Source organism: Charadrius vociferus, unplaced genomic scaffold, assembly GCF_000708025.1.
Source record: "Charadrius vociferus isolate BGI_N301 unplaced genomic scaffold, ASM70802v2 scaffold183, whole genome shotgun sequence".
Taxonomy (NCBI): Eukaryota; Metazoa; Chordata; class Aves; order Charadriiformes; family Charadriidae; genus Charadrius; species Charadrius vociferus.
In genome coordinates this window covers 1,522,230-1,531,441 of record NW_009648250.1, presented here as the reverse complement: position 1 = coordinate 1,531,441, position 9,212 = coordinate 1,522,230, and positions in this window count along the sequence as shown.

Below are 9,212 nucleotides of genomic sequence, written 5' to 3'. Positions count from 1 at the left end.
CGCCGCCGCCGCCGCACTCGGGGCGAGGCCGTGCGGGAGCGTCCCCCGCAGCCCGTCCCGCTCCCCAGGACACCGCCGAGATGGCTTGCCTGCTCGTGTGCCCTCGAAACCACCTGTTTCTTGGTAGCTGGAATTTGACAAACTCACCCAATAAGACAAATAAGCACAGGGATCTTCAAAAAAAAAAAAAACAAAACAAAAAAACAACCAACAAACAAACAGGGCTGAAACCTAAGTTTAACACCGCGATGCACCAGCCTCGCATTCCAACCGCTTTTCTGCGGCCCTCAGGCTGCCCGCACGTCCATGGAGCAGGCAGTCGCGTGCATTCGAAGGATGGCTTTGGGGCTGCGCTTTCCTGCGAGGACCCGAGGTCTTTCCTGGTGGATTCTGAAATACTTTCTCCAGCACCAGTTGCTAGGAACCAAGCGTAGTACTAGGCGGTGGCGGAGGGTTTCTCAGCTTCTGATGTGATGATGGGATATCTCTGCTACTGCAGACAGCAGTGAGGGTCTCGGTGGAAAGACTCCCTCACCATGTCTGCTTTGTTGCCTCTGTGTGCGTGTCTGCGCACTGTGATATATAAGGTAACTATTTGGAACTTTATTTCTAGTCTTAAACTGCCCTAGCTTTAGGAACTGAGTGTGACTAAAAGCTGTTAAACTGCATACATGTACATACATGCAGGTAACACAGCTACACCTACCAAAAAGGAAATGGGTATGGACTGCAGCAAGTATTGCGTAAAACCCCTTCCTCTTCCCTCGTGTGTGCAAACAAAGTTGACGCTTTAGGAAGTAGATCATATGATAAATCTGTATTACATAATTTGGTGTTATGCTGGGGACTGAAGAGACCAGAGTTTATAAAAAGCAGACATGTGCTTTATTTTTAATGGTGCTCTCACATCTGCATATACTCAGAGATGGGCTGTTCACCACTCTTGTAAGATTAATTCTGTCAACCAGATGGTTATTTAGCTGCAGAGGACCCCACCACAGTTCAGGCAGCAATACGGCTGATGTTCCTGCTCTGTAGGAGCAGTAAAAGTCCCAACTTCAGGTGAGGACTCCTCAAGTCAGGACCGGGGGTTGGAGTCTCAGCGCACCTCCTCTGGTTTAGAGCACCCAGAGCCCTGGGATGTGCGTCTTGGCTTTTTAAGTGAAAAATTCGTCACCAGAAAGGCTTGAGCTTCCCTGCTGTGTTGCTGGCAGGCGTTAAGCAGGCTAATAGCAAAGCAATGAGCAGATGTTACTGCATGAAAAGAACTGTCACTCTGAAACTATCCATGCATTTAGAATAAGATTTACCCATCAAATACATATTCTGAAATCAGAGAAGGCTGTTGTGTTCCCCTAATCTGATTTACTAGCCAGAAATCTTCAGCCAGCAATTTCTGCCTCAAACTGTTCCTTTTGGCAGGGTAAAGAGTGCATCTTTGAAGAGATGCTAATTCTGATCTAGGGCTTTCAAGTGATGGGGGATCCATAGCATCAGTAGAGAAAGGCAAGATGCTTTGGCCTTGCTTTGTATAAGGAATTCTATGAACACAGTAATGAGTGAGGCAGAATGCGGGCAAGAAGTGGCCCCACAGGAAGTAAGACAGCCAAGGAGTCCCCAGGAATGGAGTTAAAACTCTGGTCTCAGTTCGGGTGCTGGGGAGCGCGGAATGAAGGAAAGCGCTCGGGTATAAGTTGTAACCATGTGGCACTCCCTAGAAAAAAACCCTGGTGAGAAGCCAGTTGTGCCCTGTGAGCAAGCCGCTTTCCTCACTCAGCGTGCAGGTAAGCAGAGCAGAGTAGCACAACCTGGAGCCCCAGAAGCATGTCACTTTGAGGCACGTACCTTCAGGCAGGCTACAAAACTCTGCCTGCAAGATACCCACCACTGTTTCATACACACCAGTGACCTTCTGTGGCACATCTGCTTTGGTCAAGTTGTTATAGTTGAAATGAATCGAATCAAGTCCAAAATGGATTCATCAAGTATTTATTAAGGTAGGGAAGCAAAAGCAGCGCTGGGCAGCCGGGGAGTTGCAGCTCCGCCAAGGGCTCGCAAATTTACCCTTGCTAGAGCCCCCTTCTTATAGTCTCTTTAGTTCCGGGATGTCATGGTCTTCTCCGGTCTCTTCATAGATTCGGTCCCTTGTTGCTAGGAGGAAGGCCATATTCTCCCTTCTCGGGGTAAGACATGACCCCCCCCCTCCGTAGAGCCCGCTCACTGTTTACCCACCATACATACTTGCTTAACCTAAAATATTTCCTTATATGGCAAACAAGACCGTTTAATTAGCCGAATATTGCTTCTTCACTAACAGCTACACAATATGGGTCTATTCACACTGACATATTCTTATCGTTTATATAAAATACAGCTTATGTTTCTTTATAATGATGCGTAATACATAAATCTTAACATTGCGATAAAGCTTTTCTTATTATACAAGCAATTATAACGTTTAACCTTGGCTTGAGGTAACATTCGTCCAGATGGTCCTTGAGCAACTGGTTGGATCAGCAAATTATCCTGTTACTCATTACAAAGTCACCAGGAAAGGATTACTCTTGGGTCCCAACTGCAGTTGCACTTGCAGATGTTGCACCTTTAAATGTATCCATTTTACTCATTCCCAACTCATTTCTACATGGGTTATTGTAACAGAAGCAGAGGTTCTCACTGTCCCTCTTCACTGTGAGAAGAATGCAGTATTACTACCTCCACAGAGAACTCAGAAGAAGTTAGTGGTGAAGCAGAAAGCTTTTTGGCATAGCACAGGGAAATCATAACTTACCAGGAATGCTCAAGGAATCTGCGCTTCCTCAGTAGTCACGTAGTATGAACCAGCTCAGTGCATTTTAGGGTAAGAATATTAGGAATTGTGCCCTTTTGTTCACACCTTCTGAAATGAAGCTGCAACTTGGAATGCTGCTTTTAATGTTCTGTATTTTCACAATTTTTTAGTAATTAAGGGATTTTGTTTTATGCCAACTGGCAAAGAGAAGAACACAAAAAGTCTGTATCCAATGAGAAGGAGAAATCTACCACTTGGCTGCTTTTCAGGTTAAATGAAATACAGAAAATCTTTCCAAATGTAAATGCAATCAGAAAGAAAACAAAACCAGATTGTTACACGCCATGGTGGCCACTTACATAAAATTAGTTCATTTTTATAGTGTAAATTTAGACTTTATATGCCTGTTAAAATACAAAAGATGTCAAATTGCCTTCTAGGTAAACGTGTATTTTGCTTGAGTCCAGTAATTAGACACCAGTCAAAAATGTGGTTATGGGAAGGAGAGGAAATGTCCGTGCACATGCATGCACATGTTCTGGAAACCATCACTCAGATCCAAACTGAACCTTTTACTCAGCTAATGACCCAACTGCTGTGATGCTTGCTGGAATAGTTTCCTGTGGAAAAGGTATTCCAGTAAAGGGGAACACCACAAAAAGGTGTGACCAGACAGTAAAAATAATTTATTTACCACCTAGGAGCTTTACTTTTGTGTGACTGCAAGACCATCCCTGTTCCCACAGTCTAGGTGGCTCCAGGCCATAACGAACTCATGACTTCCTCAGGTTTTTTTCCTAAGTATGCACCAGCACTTGGATTATGGACCACTTCTCCCCAGATCCTCCTAAGTAGCTAAGGGCTTCCATAACCTTTGGACATCTTAAAGTCAGTATATCTAGGAATCATGCCTGGACCGTCTGCCACACCACAGTATATCCCAGCTGTAGACCTGACAAAACACAAGTGGGAATAGCTCAGGCGGACACCACGGTGCACCGTTAGTAGTTGCAGCATCCCAGAGGTGTTTTGATCCTTGCCTCCGTGCAGGAAGCCTGAGGGCAGGGACTGTTACAGTATTTGCCAAGAGCACCAAGCACGGAGTTCTTGGCTGCTACACCTTACTGCTTTGCTACTCTGCTTGAAAGTAAATAAATAAATAAACACATTACAATAATGGGTGCAAAGAGTTCAATGACAGTTAGAACACAAAGTATCTCTTATGCCATCTTTTGACGTTTGAGCTTTTAGGATCCAAGCTTTCAAGCTGCTGTCAGCCTCTCCAGGGGCTGGAGGCTACATGTCTTCAGCAGCAGCTTTTGGAAAAGCATCAGTTGGCTTTGGATCTAGTAAAAGAACTACATACTCCAGCATTTATTACTGCTGTAATGGGATGATCACCTTTGAGATTGCGTGTGGAGGTGCAGGAAAGCACACAGAGCATCTATAACAGCAGAGAGTGCACTGAATGATCTGCCAGTGCAAGGCAAGAGCAACCTGTAACCATAAATCTCTGAGATGGGGTGGAACAGAGACTGTCAGTGCATGTGGGGCCAGGCACGCACATGCAACTGGCCTTTCCAGAATAGCAGGTTGGTGATAATTCTAAATGGTGGTATCTTCCACTAGATCTTTATTAGTGTTCTGCAATTCGCACTAATCTTTTCTAGCTAGTGGTAGTTAAAAAAAAAAATCAAAAGGAAGAAAAAAAATCCATGCACTTAAGTAGTCAAATTTGGTTAGATTCTGATCAAATGAAATGTTTTAAATCACTTGTTGGACTTGAAATAAAGCATTTCATAGCATTTGAAGATTTCAGTATTAAAAAAACACAAGGCTGTTATTCCCTGGGAAATCTGCTTAAAAAAATCTTTTACTTTATGAACAATAGTTTAATAAACTGGTTGCTTAGTTGTTTTCTCACACCAATGCTAACTGAAAGCAGATTAAAGTTTGCATTGTCTATCAAGGAAATGCACCAACTTAACCTTTCTGAGTAGGTTAATTTTTGCAACCAAAGTACAGAAGAGTAGTATTACGCAGTTTTGCACTGAACGAGGGCTGCATTTGCACGCTTTTTGTTGACCCTTTTTAGCACAATACCACCATGTAACACCAATTATAAATGTCATTCTTTCTGACCTCTCAGCAACTGTATGCAGTATAGCTTCCCATTCCTAAATCAAGTTTTTATTATATGATGTCTGGGGTTTCTTAATCACAGCTAATACCTTTACCTTACAAATAAGTGACATACACATTTAACTCAGGTAACCATAGGGACACATTGCGCTAGGAGAAAAGGATACAGCAGCGTTCCCCAGCACATTTACACATTTCTGACACTCAGGTAACCAGCAGGGCATTTAGTGCTGCCACAAGGCACTAAGTCTTACTGGAGTGAATGAGTGACAGATGGAAGAAAGGAAGCCTGCATGCCTCCCAGTTACTAGATAAGGTTAATATAAAGGGTCTTATTAAAGAAGTTTTATAAGAATATGAAGTTAAGCAGGCTCAAGCTGCACGCTGAGAGACAGACTGGTTTTCCATCCTTACAAGGAGCTTCAAGCTGGCAGAGTGATGACTCCTAGGAGAGGCAACCGTTACATTACGATCAGACAGTTGTTACCACATCCGACCATCTGCCTTACTTGTCTGTCAGACGCTCCCTCTAGTGGCAGGGAAAATTGAGCCGCTCGTAAATCAGCATTTTTCAACTCCTGCAGTTGTCTGAGAGATTAAATCAGTTTCTACCATCATATGGAAAGATAAAAAACATGGTGGCACTGTCTTTCTGCACTGTTGACTTCCTGAGGATGCTGATGTGGGAAAAACACCAGAAGCTCCTGAATGTATGGGCGAGTTTCAAGTAGCAAGAAAGAGTTTTACATTTGTCAGCCCAGTAGCAGACGTCTTCAGAATTGCCAGATTGCAATCCTTTTAAAATTATCTGTTGATTTTATTTGTCAGCAAACTTTTTCCTTAAAAAAAAACCAAACCAAAACAAAAAATACACAACCAAAAACCAAACCCAAGAGATATTCATTCATGGATGGCAAATCCACGCAGGGCAGTGTAAGTGTTCTTTGAGGGTACCTGCCTACCAGCCTGGCCCAAACTGGAGGTTTCCCAAAAACAAAGCACATAGCTCACAACCTGTTGTCAAAGTAAGCTTAGTGTAACCGTGAGTGTCCTTACTGAAGCAGCACCAATCCCTTGTATTAGGCAATAAACCACATTCCACTAATGCATTCCAATTAAGAGTGAAATGCCCCCTTCTCCTCCTCACTTCTCTGCATACCATTCCATTCTTATCGCAGTAGTGAATGCTCTTAGTGTGAAAGTTTCTGGGCACAATTTGAGCTGACAGCGCTACAGGAAACTGTCACAACACTTCTGGCCTCTGTGCTGACCACACAGCAAGCCTCTCAGAAAATCCTCATGCAGAAGCTGCCCGCCTGTGGATTTGATTATTTGGAAGGAAGAGACAGAATCCTCCTCCCACACCCCCCTGTCCTTTTATTTGAAAGTGTACAATTTTCTAAAAGGACATAAATAGAAATTTTCTGAGTAAGTTTCTCACAAATAGAAGGAAAACAAAAACATAAAATACTAGAATTGAACACAGAGATGACACAGACCTAGTTCAATAGCATCAAAACTGAGATTTTATTCCAGCTCTGCTTGGGGAAGCTTGAAAATGAGAAATTGGCATTATAAGACGAACCAGGTTTGGCCAAGCAGAGTTCTCAAGCTAACGAGTACAGAGCTGCTTCTGGAGCCTTCCTAGTGGTGGCTACAGGAGGAACAAATCTTATTCCTAGTAGGTCTTCAGGAAGGTGAGAATCAACAGAAGGTTTTCCTAGGCCGTGCTGTATTTTGGAGCCAAAAAAGAGACTGCAGCCATGCATATCTTTCCCCCGGCCTCTCACAGCAAGGTGTATGTCAAATGGATATGGGTATCAGCAAGATGTACGTCAAAACACAGCCTGACAAAAGTGTTCGAAGCAGTTGGTTAGGTCTCCGAGGAGTTCCTCTATCTCAACTCAACAAGCTAAATCCAGACCTATCCCTGTTTTATCCTGTGATTTCGTTACAGCCATGTGGAGCGAAGGAATACCTTACCTCATGACAAAGCTGACATAATTGAGTATGAAACGTAAGAGGCAACAGAGGGATTCAAAGAAAAGCAAGCCTAACTATAGCCTTTGTTGTAACAATCCCTCCCTTCTCTCTGAGAAGCAAATGAGTATTGAGAGGTCACAGGTGAAACCTGCTCTGGAAAGGAATCATTACATTGGAGCACATGGAGCATCAATATTTGTGCACCAGAAGAAATGGCTGAGTAGGAGTTTAGCAAAAAGTCAACATGCAGCAAGCTGAGAGAACAAGAGGAGTCACAAAAGCCAAGAATGAACACAGGTAAAAGCAAAGAACTGGCAGTGCTACCTGGAGCTCTGACAGCATCAAGGCCATGACATGGATAAGAGCATACCACAAATGCAAAGCGACAGCTGTATGTTACAACTCAACCTGGCTCTTAGCCTTTTTTGTCAAAACAAAAAGGCTGCAGGGATCACACAGCATTGGCACCAATCAAGAACCAGGGAGACAAGATGAGGACGTGATAGCTAGCAGTTCTTGTTGTCCATCCCACCACAAGTAATTCTGGTATCTGTGAGAAAATGAAATCAGTTTTGTTTAAAACAGAGTGCATCTTCCCCTTCTGTGTTGTGTGCTCATACAATGAGTTTTGCTACATTTATTGTGGCAAAGTGGAAGTATAAACAGCATCATTACTATACACAGAAGTTACTCAAATTCCATTAAGTGCCAAGGTAAAGAGCCATCAAGTTTGCAAAGAGGAGGACTAACCTTTCAGGTAGAAACAGCAGTAACTCATGCTAAGAATGTGGTAAGGGCAGAAAAACTGTCTCAACCCAAGAGAGAAAGCATTTAGATTACATTCCAGTTTGCACAAGTATACAACTCAGACTTTTGCACAAGCATGCACACCGCAGGCTCAAGACAAACCATTCTTTATTGTTGTGGTTCTGAACAGAAGCCAAGTAGACTGCAGCAGCTGTATATTCAATGAGTTGGTGTGATAAAAGACAGATTGTCAAAGCTGAAGCATGATTAGCATGATATAAAACTAACAAGGTAAGCAAGTCACAAATTAAACAGTATTTATATGACTAACTGCATATTAGTGCATATTAAGTTATAGTTACTGGAAGTCCCAAATATTCCTTCCGCAGTTATGACCTAAGTAATAAAAGTTAAATCAAACCATCCAAAAGCCTGAAATTAAAAAAATACCGGGCTGATCCTTTTTCTAATTTTATTCTGTGACGTACATGCACCTTCTCTGTGCACACCATCACGACCATTAATAGCAAAGCAATTTTAGTCCATGACACAGGCAGCTTCATTCATGAACTTGGCTGAAAACAAGACTTACTGTATACCCTTACAGCACAGAACGGGCCCCAACTGTACAGGCAGTCCACAGTATGCCAAATGAATTGCAGTGTGGGAGCTGGAAGGGAGTAGCTCCTGAACTTACGCTGTATAGAAGCAATGCTTTTTTTGAGCATCTGCTGTGGTAAACATGACTGGAAGCATACATGGCAGTAGCCTTGGTCACAAAATACCCTCTCTTCAACCCCACTCTTACAAAGCACAGTAACTGTGCTCTACACATTCAAACACTGACTGCCCATCTAACTCAGTACCTACTCTACAGCTTTTACCAGTAGGAGCTTGGAGAATTGCTACTATTTCTACTGCAAAAGGTTTCCTTCAGGGGAGGCTCTCATCTAGGCACAGGCACCATTTGACAAGAAGAAAATGGTGTTACTCTCAAAGCAGAGCTGGCAAAGTACTTTAAGTGTCGCTGCCGTACAAACTATACTTGTTATACCCAATAGTTAGGATACTCACTGAAAAATCCAGTATCTGTTTTAGGGGCTGATTTTTCTGGGCTTTGAAGTCCAGTCAGAATGCTGTCCTAGGTAAGTTCAATGCAAAAAAGTTTACACTACTCCTAACCCTCTCTTCCCTAGCATATTTTTGTAGATATGCCCATGAGTAGTAGCACTGCAGTTCTCTTAATCCCCCAGCCTGCATTCAGGATGATGTTTGATTACACAGACAGTAAAAAAAATGGTGTAACTAATGTTATTTGAAAAACATTTTCTCGACGCTGTCAATTAGATCTTAGTAGGAAAATGAAACGTAATCTTCAGCTGCCAACAATCAATACAGAGCACAGCAGGGTACTGGGAGACTAGTAACTGTTCTCCCTTACAAGGCCAGCATGCTTCACATTGGCTCAAGGTAGGAGTAAAATGAAGTTACACAGGAGCAAGAAGGTGGTCGTTCTCCCTCTACAAGTCTCAAAGTCTTCGGCTAATAT